Source organism: Pholcus phalangioides, unplaced genomic scaffold (assembly GCF_987345545.1).
Source record: "Pholcus phalangioides strain wild (caught in Gottingen) unplaced genomic scaffold, Ppha-v1.0 ptg000002l_1, whole genome shotgun sequence".
Classification (NCBI taxonomy): domain Eukaryota; kingdom Metazoa; phylum Arthropoda; class Arachnida; order Araneae; family Pholcidae; genus Pholcus; species Pholcus phalangioides.
The window spans coordinates 4,694,729-4,714,934 of NW_028301595.1; the positions used below are offsets into that span (position 1 = coordinate 4,694,729).

The 20,206-nt window shown below is 38.8% G+C and overlaps 1 protein-coding gene across 3 annotated transcripts in view; it reads right to left on the reverse strand.

Moving 5' to 3' along the window:
* The window catches only part of LOC149089110 (dehydrogenase/reductase SDR family member 7-like), a 64,547-nt gene extending 44,824 nt beyond the window's left edge, over positions 1-19,723 (reverse strand). Inside the window, exon 1 of one of the 3 annotated variants that reach the window (XM_089237255.1) lies at positions 19,598-19,723. The gene's annotated coding sequence lies outside the window, so the exon portion shown is untranslated. Of the gene's footprint in view, positions 1-2,798; positions 2,822-7,700; positions 7,984-19,597 lie in introns of those variants that run through there. The other 2 variants (XM_089237253.1, XM_089237257.1) reach the window with 2 other exon arrangements.
* Between the last annotated feature and the right edge of the window lie 483 nt (positions 19,724-20,206).

Here is a 20,206-nt window from a genome sequence, read left to right on the forward strand (position 1 = left end):
ATAGACCCTCCGAGATAAGCGGTTTTTTCTGAGGCCCTACCACGTAAAAATTCTGGAAAATTTCAACAAGATCTTATTTTTATGTTGCCCTCTCCTCTTGAGATCCCGGACCGTACCTGGGTGGACCAATACTTTCTAAAGCAGAAGGTGCTCTAGAACTTGCTCTAGAAGGTGTTGGGTGGACCCATTCCTTAAGACGGCACTGCCGAACAGCCGATGTTTACTTAACATAAACACCGCGATGACGATACTATCTAGTGCACTGCTATGGCGCTTTTAGTGAAATTTCTATATAGGAGGGTAAAACAGCGCTAAAGATGCCAAGCAGGAAAGCGACGTTACTAATATGCTATTCTCGAAGCCCAGTCGCTTTACCTAAAAGGAAATAATGGAATCGTCCGACGTGACGTAACGTGACGTAGGCAATGTTCTTCTCGTGGCACCATCATCTTGATAACGATGGTGACGCTCGTGGTCGGTGGATTACCACATTCTCTTGGTCCAGCTGTTGTACCATGTGTCTGTGTGTTGCTTTGTATATTATAACTATTTCATGTATAATTTATCTTCCTCATGCTTCTTAATTGATGATTCTACTTGCCATATCGAAGCATATCCTTTTTTCCCCCTCAAACAGAAAATGTATCGTTACGGAAAATTTAAGGGCAAAAAAAACACGTTAAATTATGACTTCAAGCTAACTAATGGCAACTACACATACGATGCTCATTTGTTGGTTTGTATAGTATATTATAGTATATACATACAGTTTTACAGAGAAATAAATACGGTATTCAAAATGAATGGTTCTATGTAAAAAAAAACTCACTGAACACTAACGTTTAGTGAGTTTTTTTTTTTGAATTGCTGAATTTAGCAGCAATTGTTTGATATAGGTTTCCTATTCATCTACTCAGTATAATTGGGAGCGTTGAATTGTTTTGTTGTTTGTTCAACAAATGAATACGAAAGCAAAACTTGAGGAAACCCAAACAATGGCCTATCACTCTTTTTTTCAATTATTATTCTTTATTATTTTCACACGACATGCCACTTGATAAGGATAGATACGTGATTGAAATCAATAGATATTGACTTAAAAAACCGAAAATAATGCAAGTAAAAATTTTTCAACTTCCTTTGAAATGAATGCACAACCTCTAACTGTTCTTTGTCATTTGCTTTTTAAACCACCGATATTTTGTTCTTCCTCTTTATACACTTCCTGGTTACCAATATTTACATAATTTTCGTTTACTTTTCAATTTCTCATCGCCGTATCGAAATGCATGTTACACAGGATTTCAATATTCAGTTTCAAAAACGTTATCTTACAATACAGGCTGTCTCAAATTGTTTGCCCCGGCGGATATCCCTACGGGAGCGTTGACTTTAGAAACATAGTTTCAATTACAACAAAAAGTTCTCAAATGACGCGAGATTACTCGAAATATCTTGAAATTGAGGGGTTAAAAGAGAAGAAATAAAGAAATTAACTTTTTATGTATTCCCCGTGTGCTTACGGTTATTGAAACGTAGATCCCTCTTTGAAAAGTTATTTGCAAAAAGTTTCATATTTTTAAATGCAATATTCATCGAGATACAGAATATATAAAATCACTGAGTTAGCAAACTTTTATTGGCTCAAAAGTTGCCATTTTTAGGGATTGTACACAAATAGAATGAACTCAAACATTTCATTTTTTTATCCACAATAAATAACAATTAAATTTTTCTGACAATCACAGAATTTTTACAACTTTGAATTTACTTTAACCCTTTATTTGGCAGTATTGCTCTTAAGCAACGCGAGCTTCTTATATTTTTTAACTAAAGGTATTTTATATTTTGAGCTCATTTCAGTATTGATGCTTCTAAGCAACTCCTAAACATTCGATTTTTACTTGTGAGCTGTTCATGGAGTTCCTATAATTACGAGAAGAATGGCTCAAAGGTACAAATGTCTCGATTTTCTTGACAAGCCAAGCAAGAACGATTTTCAACCCTTGCATTGCATTTTGGAGAGAGAGACCATGTGTGGAGGATATATTGTATTGTATTCAACAATGATGGAAAAGTAAGTTGGCAAACAGTAAATGGCAATTTTAAACTATTCAAATCTACGTAAAAGTCATATACAGTGCGTTCCTTGAAGTGCAATATCCCATATTTTTTTAAATATTGACATTTAGATATTTTTTGCCATGCAATAGCATTTAGGGTACCTTATTTTCTTAATATAACCCCTGCAACTTTTTCTCCTGTGGATATTTCAATGATTGCCAAGTAAAGGGTTAATTTTCGCTATTTGTGAATCACACCTTCAATCGATAAACAGCGCACGATCAACAGCGATAAACGCTGATAAACAGCGCACGATCAACAGCGATAAACGCTGATAAACAGCGCACGATCAACAGCGATAAACGCTGAAGTAACGCTTTTTTGTAAATGACTTTTCAGAGTCGCATCTACATTTCACTAATTGTAAGTTTTAGCACATACAAGGTCTACATTAAAGTTTATTTTTACATTTATACGAGCCCTTGGAAAAAGGGCTGTAAATTGGGAAAAAGTCTTTCCAGAACATTTCGAGTAACCGAACGTCACTTAAAAACATTTTGAAATTAAAAGTATGATTTTAATGTTAAAAGTTGCAGAGCTATCCGCTGTGCAAACAATTTGGGACAGCTTGTATACTAGAGGACTTCACACTTGAAAGAGATGTCTTATGGGATAAATTAAAATGTCTTTTAATCACGTAGTAATTCGTGAAAAAATTATATATATATTCTCACCTATATATTTTTTCTTTTAAATCATTGCCATTCATATTTTTGCGAATTCTGGTGCATAGCTGCTGCTGGAATACCAAGAGTCTAGATTCTTCCTGTCTGTATGTTAAATATTAACATATTCCAGGGGCAATAACAAATAAGAGGTTTCTCTGTTGCACTTTTTCCCCCCCTTTCGAGAAGGATACAGACGTGGTCCAGTCTTTTACAATGAATGACCTTCTATGAATTGCGATCTCAATATTATCGATAGTACAGGTGAATGGCGCGGGTAGGTGTGTTCCAACATTGCTATGCAACCTTGAATTTCACTTATAATGACCTATTGTTTTTAAGCATGAATTATAGAGAGGGGATAAAAAGATTCAAAATGTGTGGTGTGTTTGTGTGTGTGCAGGAAGACTCGTATAAAAAGATTCTTTATTTCAGTGTGGATAGTTCAGAGTAAGGCGCTGGAAAAAAATTTAAGGACAACCGTAAAACCTCTATATCTTGATACTTTGTGCATATAGGTGGATGAAAATTTTGAAGTGACAACTACAAGGAAAAAAAAAGTTCAAATGATCCGATTAAGTCAGCAAAATCCCCCCAATTATAATTATAATTGCTGAAAAATTGAGGGGAAAACAATTTAACTTGACAATGAGAAATGAATATTTGTATTTATACCCAAAATTATCATAAGTTATAAGAACGCTGTTTAATAACGATTTTAGTGAGCACTATAAATAAACGTCATTGAAAAAACGGGACAAATGTATGAAAAGGAATTCAAAACCACTGAAATGTCCCGTAATACGGGCCGCAAGTGGTCCGTCGAATTGTTTGAGACATTTTACTGTTCCTTAGATTCAGAAAGGTTGATAAACATGTTCTAGAGCGCTCTTACGTGGCATTTTGACTCCTGGAGCGTATAGAAATGGTGTTCTGTACGAAAACAAACACGATGGTATTGCTTTGATCAAAAAAACTTCGAAGGGAGTGACACAACTAGTTATTAATGACTTATCTATCAGTGACATCCCGAAAGATGCTTCTTTAGCTTTAAAGCTTATAAAGAAAAAAAGGTATCTCTTCTGGTTAAAACGAAATTTTTGCGCATAATTTTTGATTGTCCTTATACTTTTTTCTAGGTTTTGACCTTTACTATAATTTAAACAATTTTTGTTCGAACCCCACACTGGTGGTCGGCTGAAGTTGGTTTTCTGTGGTTCCCAACTTCAAGGCACAAATGCGAGCCGATCTCCCCGTTAAAAAGTTTCGCCACAGAGAGCAACAGTCCTACAACGATAAATCATTCAATCATAACACTTCACTCATAGTTAGAAAAACTGGTGGCAGCACTACACATAACAAGCATTACAGAGAAACAAAAAACTTCACGTCAGGTTTCACTACACGTACACGCACATTCCCGCATGTACCGATTCGTTGGGGGTTCCGCGGGGTGTGGGCGGGATGCAGTAGTAGGTAGGGCCTCCAAAAAATGGCTCGGGGATCCATGATGTTCTTAAGTCAGCCACCTCGTTGGGCAATTTGCCTGTTGTGGCGTTGTATTTGTATTCTGAAATTTGCAGCACTCATCAAAATTGTTTTCAGTTGAAAAATGTTTAATTCCACTTGCAGTTGCGTCACTCTGAAATTTCCATGCACCTAAAAGCACAAGTTTTCAAGATATAGGAGTTTTTTACGGTTGTCCTTAAACGTTTTTCCAGCTCCTCACTCGGATCTTAGACAAAAGGCTAAGAAGCAAATTTGGATCTTTGAAAACAAACTAAATACTGCGCATTTTGTCACGTGGCTCCCTCCGTAATTTCTCTTCTTTTTTTTTTTTTTTTTCCATTCCATACTGGATTTATTCGTAGTTTCCTCTTGAGAATTTATCCGTCGTCACACTTTTTTGATATGAAAAAAAAAATGGCTGCTATCAAATTTCATTTCAAAACAGAGATGTTCACAATTGAAGGTTATGAGTTGATAAAAATAGTCTATAGAGGCAAGGCCATAGCCATGACGGGGGTCCACTCTTGAAATGTTAAAAAAAGACTGATATGTATGAAATAAATGGTCTCCACATGCAAGGGCCCAAGGCTGGGATCTTTGGTAGCCCCCCCCCCCCGAAGCCAAAATTTGCAGCAGGTATCTTTGTAGTGAATTTATAGTGTGATAAGAAGCGAAAAAAAAAACCGATGAGAATCGTCTAGTGAGCCCTGTCAGCCCCACACTTGTGAGGTCCATAATGGAATCTAATGGTCAAGTCTATCCAGAGCCGCAACTAGATACTTCGTCACCCGGGGCAAACCGGCATTTTTGCTTCCCCTTGCCATGAGGAAGAAGCGGTTAAAGGGCGAATTCGACGCTCCTTCTGGTCCAGCGCCCGGGGCAAAGGACCCAACTGTACCCCGCAGTTGCGGCCCTAAGCCTATCGCTCGCTCCCATTCCCAAAAAAGCCAGTTGTGTTTCTTCAAAAAATTCCTGGCTTCAAAGCTTTCAAGCTTCAACTCTGATTCAATTGATTGGCCTCGTATAGTTAAGCCATAAACAAATCGTGACGTTAGTTAAGTTTGGTTTTGCGAATGAATGCAAAATTTCTCATTTGAAAAATATTTTTACGAATGAATTGAAAATTTTTGATTTCGTCATTTGATCATTTTTGTCGCTCCGTGGTCTTTTTCTGCACACGAGAGCTAATTAGACCGGGACCTACTATTTATTGCCGATTCTGAACGGCAGCCTTTTTTTTATACTCCTCTTGAGGTTGGTGCGCTAACCCCTCGGTGTGGGACTAACTGCGGTAGCAATTCTCTTCTGTGTTCACGTCACCGTTTTTGTTGAACTACTGCGTCAGGAAAGTATCCGACTTTTTGATTCGGAATTTTTTTTTTTCCGGATGGATACAAAATTTTTCATTTGAAAAAAAAAAATTCTAACGAATGCAAAATTTTTGATTCGAACTTTTTTTAGTGAAGAATGCTAGTTTTTGTGTTTAAAAAATATTTTTGTGAGTGAATGCAAAATTCTGGATCAGAAAAATTTTTTTGAGAGTGAATGCAAAATTTTGGATTCGAAAATGAATGCAAAATTTTTAATTTGAAAAATATTTTTGTAAATGAATTCAAAATTTTGTATTCGAAAAAAATTTTTGCGGATGAATGCGAATTTTTTCATTTTATTTTTTTTGCAAATAAATGCTAAATTTCCGATTTGGAATTTTTTTTTTTTGCGAAATTTACGTATATCTAGCTACTGATCTTTTTTTTTTTTTGTCACACCACGGTCATTTACTGCACACGAGGGCTAATTAGACCGGGACCTACTACTTATTGCCGATTCCGAACGGCAGACTTGTTTTATATACTCACCGAGAGGTTGGTGTGCTAACCCCTCAATGGGGGACTCCCTGCGGTAGCAATTTTTTGCTGCGGTCAAGTCGCTGTTTTTTTGTTGTGTACCCCTGTATCAGGAATGTTTTCTGACAAGGACGAACCGGGTATCGAACTCGCGACACCTCTAAACATCCTTTGGTACTTTAGGCGAGCATCTTATCGACCGGGCTACCGCGCCCCTATCTCTAGCTACTGTCTTGCCTCTTTATGGTTCAACCCCCCCCCCCATCCCCATAAAAAACAACCAATAAGCCTGTTGATTACATTCACACGAATGTAACCGATACGCTTTATTGGTTGCAAGTTTTGTAAAAGATATTTTATCAAACTTTTATAGTGTAATCCCGGCCAAAGAAGAGTTTTACCTTGGATTTTTTTATTTCCGATTCCTTCAATTTGGTGCGATCTTTAGAAATGTCTGAACTTCAACAGCTCCAAGAAAAAATTACACCAACCAAGAAAAAATCAGCTCTTCCTCGATAAAAAAAAAAAAGTATTGTATTCACATAGCCGTATTTTGTACTGAACTGTCACTAAAGGATGCACTTTCTAAAATACTGAAAAATTTCAGAAAAGAAATTGGTACATTGGGGGTTTTTTTACCACATATTTGCCATGTACATTCAAATATAATCCGAACCATAAAGCAGGGGGTGCAGAATCTCCGGCACGTGGGCAAAATGTGGCCCGCCAAGGGGGGGGGGGGTTCCATCCGGCCCGCGGAAGGTATTCTGGTAGAAAACACTAATATAACACTAAACAATACACACTAAACGATAAAGACCTAGCATGAGATCATATTTCCTTCATAAAAATACATAAAACTGAGATCCGTTCGGGACAGTGCCAATTACCGCTAAAAATATTGTCAAAGTTACCAATTACTTGCAGAAAAAAAATTGCCGAAGGCAAGTAAAGTTGCTAATCACAGCCGGAAAAGTTATCAAAAGCAAGTAAAGTTTCCAATGACAGCCAAGAAAAAAATGTCAAAAGCAAGTAAAATTGTCAAATATAGCCAAAAACTGTCAAAAATAAGTAAAGTTGAAAACTATTGCTAAAATTGCTGAAAAATCGCCAATGACGAGAAAAAATAGAACTACCGCAAGTTGCAATGGGTGAAAATGTAATTCATGAAAAAAACGTATATGTTCGAAAAATATGAGATAAATGTACCATATTTATAAGACTATAATTAATTATGATAGAGCCATTATTATCATAATATAATTTATGTCATGAAGAAATAATAGTCTTGATTTCAAAACTTTAGTAGACTCGTTGTGAAAATAAATAAGAAAAAACGGGACATTTTATAAAAAAAGGGTTGAACGGTCAAAATTACGGGAATGTCTCGTAAAATGCGGGTCATATGATCACCTCATGTATACAAGTTTCTGGCCCGATGGTCACCTCATGTATACAAGTTTCTGGCCCGCGAGCGGTAGAAATACCACAAATCTGTGCCGCGGACTGAAAAGGTTCCGTAGAGGGGGGGTTAAAAGGATTGATCAGCACTTACCGAATTAGTGAGTTATTATTATGTTTCCTTGGTCTTCGCTCTCGAGGGTCTAATGTGATGGTGGTCTCTTTTACTACATCGAACGAGGAGAAAGATAAGAGATTCCGCTTTCTTGATGTTTCTTTCTCTCTTAACAACGTCTTGTCTAACCTTAACCCACTAAGTTCTCAAACCCGACTACTGACTGGAACTCGTTATACTAACACCAGCTCTATAAGCACAGTTTCGATACATAGGAGAAAAGGCATCTACTACAATCACTTTTTCGCAGTCAAGGAACTCTTCTTTACCCCTCACTCTTTTCTTTCTCGTGAATATTCATGAATTTCTTTCAGCACGTGATCATTTCACTTTCTACTAATTAGTCGGTTTAAGAAGGGGGGAAAAAGTGAATATTCGCGCGGCTCGATTGTAATGATAGTAATAAACGGTTATTTATGATCATATTAAGTAGGGTTGGTCCGATTAATCGGGTCGGTTAATCGATCAATTGTTAACTGCAGTTAAAAATTTTAGTTGAGCTAATCGAGTCGATCAATTCGATTAAAATTGTGATTAAAAGTTTGTGAATTGACGATTTTTTTGAAAAAAACCGATTAGATGTCATAAAAATCATGTTTTATGCAGAACGTTTTTAATCAATATTTTGATCAAATTAGATTCAACGAAAACTAATGATTCAAGTTTCAAATTGAGTTTGATGGAAATTTTAGAAGACGACCAAAATTCATTGTCTCCATTGTGAACATTGTTTTTTTTGTATTCTTGGAAGCATTAGTTCATCTCCTCACAAGTAGCCTACCATTCGGAAGAAGTTTCTAAAACAAAACAAGCAACAGTGTAATCGAAAGTACAAGGTGGGCAAAAAGTCCGTAGAAACTTTGAAAATGAATAAAAATCGGAAGAATAACCGAAATAAAAAACGGTTTTCAGGGTTAGCATCGCTAGGGCACGGGAATTTTTTTAAGACATGAAAATAAAACAGCCGATAGGTGGCGCTGGTACGAGCGACTTCGGTGGAAATATGCAAATGAAACGTTTATAAGAACTTGCGCTCCTGATCCACAACCAGTTTACCGTTGTAAACCGTGTATGTGGATCTGAAACGCTTTGCCGTCGCTGGATTTGTGACTCGCCTGCAATGTGTTATCCCCCTGTGGTGGTGGTGGTCATGTGGAACCATTAAGAGTCTTTCAAGCGGCTTTGTGTGGAACACATACTGCTGTAGTAAACGATTTAAAGGCATTCTGTTCGCTATTTGCGTATCTTTTCGTTGACTTGTGTACGTCAGCGCCACCTATCGATTGTTTTTGAGTTATTTTTCTCCCTGTCAAAAAAATTCCCGTGTTTTTTTAAAAACGACAAGATGAAAAAAATCACAGGTTATGGCAAGTATGTTCACAGCATATTAAATTGCTTGAAGCGGGCAGCCTCAATTTCTTAACCTAATCCTATATTTGTATGCATGTACCGAATAGGGGAGTGAAATGAATGGAATACATATTATTTATAGCATCTATTAACATTATATGGACACAAAAAAATATATTCGATTAATCGAACGATTAATCGATTAATATTTTTTGATTGACGGAGCGGATGCGGATGCGGGTCCGCATACCCTTTCAAACGAGCGCTGAAGATGCGGACGAATCGCCCGCATCTTTAGTTCGAAATTCGTGCATAAAAACTGTTTTTTCGCAATTTTTGTAATTATTTTTCTCCTTCACCCCTGATTCAGTGCCCATAGGCAGCCTAGAGGCATTCTTTAGTGGTTTAATCTAGAGCCACATAGAATATGGGAATAAAGATGACTTCATTCCGATCCTCACAAGTAGTCGATGGGAGAAAATGTCTTCAAATATTTTCAAAATATTTTGAAACAAAAAATCCGTCTTTTCGGAAAAATATGGAAGAAAAATTCCAAAAACATCCAATGTTCGAAAAATCCAATCCAAAAACATCCAAAACATTCGATGTTTCAAAAAAAAGAAAAAGAAATTCAGGAGATATCAAAGACTTTGCAAGTAGTAAAAAAGGGGAGGGAGGGGTAGTGACTTTCAAAATGCCTGTGCTTAGAAATATCATCACAATTCTGTCTTAGGCCGGGTTTACACTATAAAAGTTCGTTTATAAAACATGAAAAATGCAACCAATAGGCGGATCAGTTAAGTTCTCTCGAATGTAACAGATGTGTTTATTGGTTACATTTTTCAAGTTTTATAAAATAACTTTCATAAACCTTTTAGAGTGAAATCCCATCCTTAGATTAGTCTCACTTCTGAAATATAAAATTTCATTTTCTTAAGTTTATAGACTGAATATCGAGTAAAATAAACTTGTAGGTATCGGGGGAACCACCAAAAATATCCAAGTGCTAGGGTCTTCAAACGACTTAATCCGGCCCTGAGTGAACACCGTACGTGGATAACGTTGTTTAATAAAAGTATTTTTTTTTAAGTTTAAAAAAATTAACAGATTAAAAATTTTAAAAAATAACAAATATTTAAAATAATAATTCAGATATTTATATTTTTAAATAATTTTAAAAATTTAAATAATTTTAAAAATTTAAATAATTTTAAAAATTTAAATAATTTTAAAAATTTAAAAAGAAAAAAATTCAAATTTTTTAATTAAATTTAAAAGTTATTAAAGTATGTATTATAAAGTAAAGTATGTCAATTAAATATTCGTAATGAACAGAACGGCTTATAATTTTGGTCCCGTCAGTGGCCGTTGTTGGCAGGTTTTATTGTATAAAATTGTGAAATATGGACAAAAGGCAGTTAAAGTTGCTATATTTCCATCTCAGAAGGAAACGGAGGGATAGACGTATGTAGGTACATTATATTAATGAGCAGGGACCATCATATGGTGTTTTTAAGGGTATTTATGGCAAATAATTAAAAAAATTCCGTGAAAAATCACCTTCAAAAAGTAGCCAAAGATGCGGACGAATTCGCTCCGCATCGTCTGAATAGCTCCGAATAAACCTATTGTCAAAACTTCTATGTGCGGATGCGGAGCCCGCACTTAGGTTTTGACACATGCGGACGACGTCCGGACCCGCATGAACATTTCCTAGGTGCGGAGATTTTTCGGCTCGTCTGAAAGGCGCAGTATATTCCAATTGTTAAAACTTCTTCCGGACCCGCGTCCGCATCCGCTCCGTGTGAAAGGCCTCTAAGCCACAATATTTCACATGCTAACGGGGCTACAACGCTTCAAAACTGATTCAGCGTCCTTTGGTTATATAAAATATGGCAAACATATATATCAGTGAAATAATAAATTTTCTAGCATAATTTCTGACGTAGCTAAATTGTAAATTGGGGAAAAATATTGAAAATAATTCTATTTCATTGCGCAAACAAAAAACCGGGACAAACAGGCTTTTTTGGGACAGGATGGAAAAATAGCTAAAAAAACCGGGGCATCTGGACACCCTAGCTCCGGCACGTCATGAAACAGCCCTGGAAAACCCGGGTGTCAATCCGACAATGTATCCAACCGTATATACATATCCCCCCCCCACAAAAAAAAAAAAAAAAAAAAAAAAAAAACTAAAAAAACACAAGTTTTCAGTGTCATGTTGAGGACGTCCATTAAAACATTTGAATACATAGTACGCAACGTGGAAAAAAAACGACGAGATTTGAAAACGGTCACTATGAGGTCACGGACAAGCAAACATTTCGAAGTGGGAAATAAAATATCCTTGGGATTTATGTGACAAGCTCTGAATAATGATAATAATAATAATAAACGGCGGAGTCTTTTTTTTTTTTTTTTAATGCCAAAAAGTAAAATAAAACTGAAACAGGTTGTGGTCGTCCTTCACACACACAACTTTCATTTGTGTTTTCACTGTATTTGAAGCGAGGACGAATCACAATCGGATATAGACTGATAAGCATCGTTGTTATTATTATTACAAGAAGAACAAAATTGCAAAGCATTTAGTAGTAAAAAAAATTTCCCATTATAACAATGCAGAATTGTATTTTGATAGGTGGCTATACAGTATATGTTATATATAAAGATTGGATCTTTCACAATCGTCACACAATTATAATTGGATTTCCTAGAGCTTATCATTAGGCGCTCCGTTAAATACTCTGCTTTAATTATATCGCGTTCGTTTTGGATTGTTCTGTTTTTAGGGCTCCAGATCAGTGGCGTATTTACGAGGGGGGGGGGAGCTTGGTGGGCTATAGCACAGGGTGGTAAGTTCGGAGGGGCGGAAAATTTGATTAATGAGTGGCCGAGAAAATTAGAAGAGTGAAAGGGCGGAAAAAAGCAAAAAGTTTGCGTAACACTAAATAAATCCGCCTCTATCGAGCAGTGGCGTCTCACAACATCGGCCTACCCGGGCACGGCCCGGGGCCCTCAAGAGCAAGCAGAGAGGGGGGAGGGCTCATGAAAATAAGAACCGGTTAAAATTTTCAAAGAAAAAAAGAGTAAGCGTGTAAATTTGTACGTACAAGCATTCCTAGCCAGTTAGAGGACTCAAAAATACTACTTCGTCAGGGTCCCCACCAATGCTCTTAAGACGCCCTGCTGCCGAGACAGTAAGGTAGGTCAGTGAGTGACCTAGAGCGTGTGCAAGCATGTGAATGACCAAAAGAGTGACCTAGAGCATGTGTAAACGTGTAGATGATCAAGAGAGTGAGTTACATAAAGCAATGAACCATGTTGTTGAGCGACCACGAGAGTGACCTAGAGCATGTGCAAGTATGTGAGTGACCAAAACTGTGTGCAAGCATATAAGTGACCAAAACTGTGTGCAAGCATATAAGTGATCAAAACAGTGTGCGAGCATGGGAGTGACCAAAAGAGTGACTTAGAGCCACAGGTGAATTTGTAGGAGGGGGGGGGGGAGCAAGCGGTTTATAGCAGCGGGTGGCGAATTCGGGGAAAGAGTAGTCAAGAAAATTAGACTAGAATGGGGAGAAGGGAAGGGTGGCAAAATTCGTGCAGATCACGGGCAGCAAAACCATAAATGCGCTTCTGCTCCCGATATATGAAATCAGTAATATATTCTAGTTCCATATTGTTTAATCGTGGCTCGTGAAATATACAGCCGAACCTGTTATAGCGCCAGTGTCGTCTTAACGCATGGGTCCACCCGGGCACGTCCGGGAGATTCGAAAGAAAAGAGGCCTGACAAAAGTGAGATCTGGTTGAAATTTTCTAGAATTTGCCAGTAGGGCCTCAGGAAAAACCACTTGGCCCGGGGGGGGCCCACGATTCTCTTAAGACGGGCCCTGTATAGCGCCTGTCTCTCGCATGCTGAAGTTGAAGTGCAAGCCCATCACTTCTAAACAGGATCTACTCAAGACATACTAAGCTTAGTTTTTCAACTGCAAAATATTTTTCTCCAATATAAAAACTTAAAAAACATGTGAAACATAAAATTAAACGGTTGAAAAATGAATATTCAGCAACCAAAAAAAACATGAAAACAAATCCAAATAAAATATGCATCATCAGATTTGTTGTAAAAAACTTAGTAAATATGCGTTATACACATAGGCGGAGATAGACTTGTAAGAGTCTGGGGGGGGGGGCACGGTCATTATTGCTGGGGGGCACGATGATGATTATGTCAATTCATATATACATTTATACATTAGATCAGTCGACTCTACTTTTGACGCTGGGGACCCCCGTATCTCCTCCCATGGCTTTATTATAATTATTTATTCATAAAATTTGAAACAGATAAATCTAATTTTTTAATTCTATGAATTTTTGTCACTGGCAAAAATGAGGCAAAAACTATTTTTTGCCGGGACGATTTTTACCGTGGTTTTTTTCACTGAGGCAAAAAACTTGCCAACCCTGCTTCTAAGAAAATTGGAACGAATGCGGATTTTTTTCCACAGACCCACAAAAGTGGTCGTCTATGCCCGCTAACGAAAGTGGCCGTCCAGATATGCAAAAGGGAATGGAGGCCTGAGAAAGCATGACTGTGTGCAGTGTAGAATGAGAGTTGCGACTGAAAGAAAGGCTTTATTGAGGCTCGGGTTCCTAATTTTTTAATTTGCTGCATTCCATTGGTTCTCGTGGGGCTCGCTTTCTCGTAAAATTTGGGGCGAACGTTCTCAAACTTTTTAAAGTAGTTGTCGGCTCCAGGTGCAAGTTCAATTTCCGGCCCCCGCCGCAACATTGGGAACGTCGGGGGGGGGGGGGATCCAATGGGGTTCGAGTTGACCAAACTGCACTGTCCATTCATTAGCAACGAAATCCACAGCCCCATAATGCCGCCGCTGTGGTGGTCGAGTGGTCATAGTGACAGACTCGCATCGCGAGGACCCGGGTTCGAACCCCACCGTCGAACAAACTGAAGTTGTTTCTCTGTGGTTCCCAACTTCAAGGCGCAAAAGCGAGCAGTTGGCCGATCTCCCCGTTAGAAAATCTCGCCACACAGAGAGCAACAGAATTACAACGATGTTTATTCAATCATTACACTTCACTCATAGTTAGAAAAAAACTGATGGCAGATGGCGGCACCACACAGAAACAAACCTAACTTCGCGCACATTCCAACATGTACCAATTCGTCAGATGTTCCGTAGAGGAATGTGAACCAGGTGCATGTATGGTTTAGTAGTAGCCATATAATGCTGCCGCTGTAGTGATCGAGGGGTCATAGTGACGGACTCGCATCGCGAGGACCGGGTTCGAGCCCCACCGTCACCACAGTCAAGTTGGTTTTCTGTGGTTCCCAACTTCAAGGCGCAAATTCGAGAACCTATCCCCCCGTTGAAAAGTCTCGCCACAGAGAGCAACAGGCCTACAAACAGAAAAAAATATTCAGTCATTACACTTCACTCACTTCACTTCTGGGATATAGATGGCAGCACTGAAAAATCATACGCAACACTAGATACGCACTCACACTATTAGGTATACACACTTTACACTTCCGGCAAAACTCTACGAATTCGATACTAGGTAGTAAATTGCCCATGCGATAGTCCTAAGTTGTGTTCGGTTTGAAGGAAAACTGTATAATGCTTTCTGCAGAATTTAAGACTTTGTAATAAGTCCACACACACTCATTGAACTGGGTACTTTAACTCTGAGCTGAGATTTTTTTTGCCCTCCCCTCATCAAATACCAGTTCTTCTTTCTATTGGTTGATGCTGAGACTATTTCTATATTGTACTTCTTTGTTCTGCACAGTTCTGTTCTTCCTGATCTCCTTGGAAGCTGTTTTTGTACAACATTACACACTGAAAATATGCACTTAAGCAGTTCTAGAGACCCCAGCAGGCACAGAGGACGTTAATCTGTATATCCGCACACACAGCCATACTTTATCCAGTCCCGTCAGATCCCGCAAGAGTTGCCCGATTGCGCATGCCTTGCTTATATTTGCGACAGTGCAGTACTGCGCATTGGTTTTGGTTTCGGGTCCAGCGATTTTTGGTGCAATTCTCTTTGTCATTTTGTGTTCTACCGTGACCTTCGAAAGTAGTCACTCACGTAGGTCACGGTTCTATGCATTTGTGCCCGGTTTTTCTTATTTTTGGTTGTAGTTTGCACTCATAAATCGCAACATTTTGTAAAAATCCGGAAATGTTTACATTTTTTTTAAATTTACAGCCTTGTACCATTTTAAGCGCTTAAGATATACAAACTCAATCCTCAAAATTAGTTATAGCACATATACTCCTCTTAAAAACAACACTTGGTTCACTGGAATTGGATAAGTAGTTTCTGAGTTATGATCCCGTTTATAGACACGTGTCGAATCCGAAAAAATCATTGCTTCACTTTTCGCGTGCGCAGTTCGTGATGTTAGGCTGCCACGAATATAAAACTGGTACTAGCACAAATTTCCAATTTTCCTCTTTAGAGTGAGACCAAGATGGCAGGGCTATACCTATTTTTCCATGGAGTTATTGAGGTTTGAAATTACTTCGACAAAAAATGTCGCCCATTTGGACGGGGTTGTCGTTGCACACCCGGCATCGATTTGAAAGACGTTATCAAGTCAAGAAAAAAAAAAAAAAACTCAGGGGTCATTCAAGTATTACATCAGCATCGGGGGGGAGGGGGTTTCGGATTTGCTGACTTTTGATGACGGGGGGAAGGGGGTTTGAAGGTTGCTTACGTCATTAACCACCCGTTTTTGAAGATATGAAATATTCTAAGCTGCTGACGAAATTTTGCTGACATGGGGAGGGAGGGGGGAGGTCAGTGTTTTGCTGACAAGAGGGGGAGGGGGGTCAAAAATGGCTGAAAATCTGCTTACGTAATACTTGAATGGCCCCTCAGTTAAGTGGAATTTGATATAGAACGTTGATACCCCAACTGTCAAATAAGTGTTTCGTACGCAGCGTGAATAACCAGTCTTTCGTTTTTTTACCATGTCAAGGTTATCAGGTCAATCCATAATCGAGAAGATAGTCAATGTCCCCCTTAAACACATTGGCGATATCTCCGCATTTTTTTTCTTTCTACGATACGTACGCAACAGACCCTTTAAAAAAGCTGGTTTCCATCCGTGAATCTGAATAAGGGACGTCATTGGACTGATGATGAGAAATTGAGTAGTCAAAACACCCTTTATTTATCTTTCTTCTAGCAATGTAGGGATACTTTCTGGCCGAATAAGAATAATGGCATAGGAAAATTATCCATCCAATCAAATCGTGTGCAGAAAATTCATCCGGAAAGTTCACCCACAACAATTCACCGAAAGGAAAATTCACCAACAAAGTGGCAAAGCGAGTAAGTTAATGTGCAAGTGAGTGAGTGAGTGAATGAGCAGGTGAAGTGATTGATCAAATGGAGTCAAGGAGTTAGAAGACGAGCAAATAAGTTAGTAAATGAGCAAGCGAGTGAGCAGTTCATCTTTTTTGTCGCACCACGATCATTTTCTGAACACGAGGGCCAATTAGACTGAGACCTAGAATTTATCGCTGCTTCCGAACTTCAGCGTTCGACGTTTTGTCTTTTTATACTCACTGAGAGGTGGTTGCATTAACCCCTAGGTGTAGGACTCCTTGTGGTAGCAATCATTTACTGTGGTCGTGTTGTCGCCCTTTTCTGTTGCATCCCCGCCTCAGGAAAGTTTCTGACTAGTACAGATCGGGTATCGAGCTCGGGACACCTAAATATCCTTTGATACTTTACGGGCGTATCATCGATCTGGCTACCGCGCCCGTGAGCAGCTGAATAAATGAACAAGTGAGTGAGCATGTGAGCGAGTGAGTCATTATCCCCGTTTACATGTGCTAATATTGCGGTAGCATTGGGAGCTCTAGCACCCGCTTGACGACTTTTCCCTTCGTAAGGAAAGAAATGTAGAGCAGTAGTCATTGGTGAAAATTCTTGAAGCGGGTTTTAAACCCGCTTTTTCTGTTTCCCATGTAAACGGACTTGTTCATACGATCACTCCCTCAATCACTAATTCACTTGGCAGCTCACCCACTGCCAAGTGAATGAGTGATTGAGGGAGTGATCGTATGAACAACCCCGTTTACATGGGAAACGAATGAGTGAGACCATTCGTACGGTCGCTCATTCAGTCATTCATACGGTCACGCACTTGCTCACTCATGTGGTCACCCACTCACTAGCTTATTCGCTATGTCATTCACCAACTCATTCGGCAGCTCACTCGCTCACACATTCATTCACTTAGTCAATCACTCGGTCACTCACTCGCTCACACATTCATTCACTTAGTCAATCACTCGGTCACTCACTCGCTCACACATTCATTCACTTAGTCAATCACTCGGTCACTCACTCACTGGCTACGAACTGTCATCAGTGAGTTTTCCGTCGGTGAATTGTTTCTTTATGATTTTTCCGAGCCGTCAAGTTTTTCCTTATCGGAAAATTGCGTGGCGGTGAATTGTTGTTAATGAATTTTCCATAAATCCCATCAAATGTCATAACACGATGGACGAAAACGATTATAATAATGTTCGTAATTCAAGCTTCCGAAGTTTCGCAACATGGAGTATTTACTTCCTCGTTTCTCTCTCTTTCTAGTGTTGACAGACAGTATATACGACAAGGTAATTGAGAATAAGAAATTATCAACACATTGAGCGAACACATAACAAGAAAAGCCTTTGTTGCGAAACATTATGGGGATGGGAAAGTGTGTCTCTCTCTCTTCGTCATTCGAGTAAATATTATCTTCGTTGGATTTCCTTGAGTTTTCTGAGTGGAAAAAAAAAACGCCTTCCGCAAACATTGGGAAATTTCAAAAAAATGTTTTTGTTTTTTTTGGATTCCCAACGGTTTTCTCTTTTTCACTTGTATGTGCGGCAACCTTATGACTTTGAGATTGGATAGAATTTCAAATAATGCCATCTCGTGGCACCTTTAGTGTCGTTGTATCTCGATTATGATTTTTATCCCTATTAGCATTTTCAGACATTCAATTTTGTTCCTAAATTATCCCGCGGAATCTTCCTGTTGGGAATTATTGCATTCCTCATACAGTGTACTATGGGATTTGTTATGGATGTCACGAGATATTGCGTATAAATATAGGTGAGAGCACATTAAGAACAAAATAGAGGTGAGCACATTGGTGAGAATTACGGCCCCGTATTTATAAACGGGGCCGTAATTCTCACCAATGTGCTACCGAAATGTCTCGAGATTGAGCCAGCACCTCCTAGATATAGAAGGCATCGGCATGGGTTGCCATAAACGTCAATTCAGACCACCTAGCAAGTTTGCCACATTTTGAAACACAGCATCCTATTTCGTTTCTTCTTATTTTGGCGTGGAATCTTCCTGATTGGCTCACAAATACCGCATAGTGATTGGATGTGGGGGGGGGGGATAGAAATCGCCAATTCTGAGCCCGATCATTTCTTTTCCGCACAACGATCACTAGCAGGGAATTTTTTTTCCCCCCTGAATATTCTGAGGGAAAATGGACTGCTTACTGACGTCACAAGCAGTGTGCGGAGGTCTTCTATCTCTAGGAGGTGCTGATTGAACAGGGGTGCAACGAGATGTTTTAAATTCTAATTTCCCAAGGGTGTCACATGCGTTAAATAGTTTGGGAATCTCTGCTCGTACTGTGATACTTAAATTATTGTTCGAAAAATTTCCAATTATTATTTAACGGATTATCTGATCGTGGATTATCTGAAACATTTACCTTGAACAACAGAAAATTCAGAATTTTACATAGTAATGGTCTGAAAAAGCCTTTTTTTTTTTCAAAATATGTGAGAGTTTTAATTCAGCTCCAAAATTTTTTTTTCACGCTATTAATTCACTGTAAAGGGAGTCCACTGAAGAGCGCAGGCTATGGGCCCCTGTTCCAGGATGGGGTGGGGGATCATGCACTTCATCGGCACCCAAAGACAGGACCGTCTTAAGAGCATCACTGGGCCAAGTGATTTCACTGAGGTCCTACCTGCTAAAATATCGAAAAATTCAACTACCTCTCATTTTTCTTAGGCCCCTCTTCTCTTGAGGGCCCCGAGGAGGGCCCATGCGTTACGACGGCACTTGCCCTACCCAATACATCCTACATTACCAGACGCGGAGCCCGTAGAGAAAATGATGTATGGGGGGGGCTCCCTTGAGTTGCTAATAAGTCTCTTTTATCTATTGTATTATTTGGAATAATCATTTCTATAATTGAAACATGACTATGTTGTTCTATTTTTGTAAAAAGAAATTTTTTTTTTCGTATTACCACGTTACCACGTATGCGGGACTCCTTCGAGCGCGGGGCCTCGTGTGGCCGCATCTGTCACACGCCCCTGAGGGCGACTCTTGTCAATTTAATCGAATACTAAATATGCATGTTTAATAAATAGCCACGATTGTTTTCAGAGCATTATGTGCAAAAAATAAAATCAAAACATGGGCCTCAGAGCCCTGTCTGCTCCTACCTCGCTTTGTGTAAGTTATGACATCAATTCGAGACCTCTTGGAACAATCATCGGTCCGCTATACACATACAAGTACAACGCAGTCCAGTGCTTGAGCGAGGCATATCTTGTGCAGCCTGTGCGGAAACAAATTTCTAATTTTCCTCTGTTTTTCTAACACAAGCTGCGTTTATCTGATCCAAAATCACTCTCGTCTAACACCATCCGGTGAAAGCAAAGTTAATTCATACCAACACCAATCTCTCAGATCACTTGGTTGCGTCTAAATGGGGATGGAAGGATGGGGAGGGGTGGCTTTCTGATGATAATGAGCGCGGGAAAATTAAAAAAAAAAAAAACCAATTCTTTTGGTGTTCTCAATGCTCGATATATTCAAGTTTTACAGATTATAGTTTCTGAAAAATTCATTAATAAACTAAAAACTGTTTTAAAATAGGCATTTATGGCACGAAAATTTAAAAAAAAAAATCTTTTTTACCAAAAAAGTTTGAAAATAGCGAAAAAAGTCATTTATATGGGCATTTTGCCTGTACTTCCGCGTGCTAGGGATGACTAGGGAAGATAAGGTAGATAACCAGGGAAGAAGGAGACAAGAAATAAAGTGTGAAT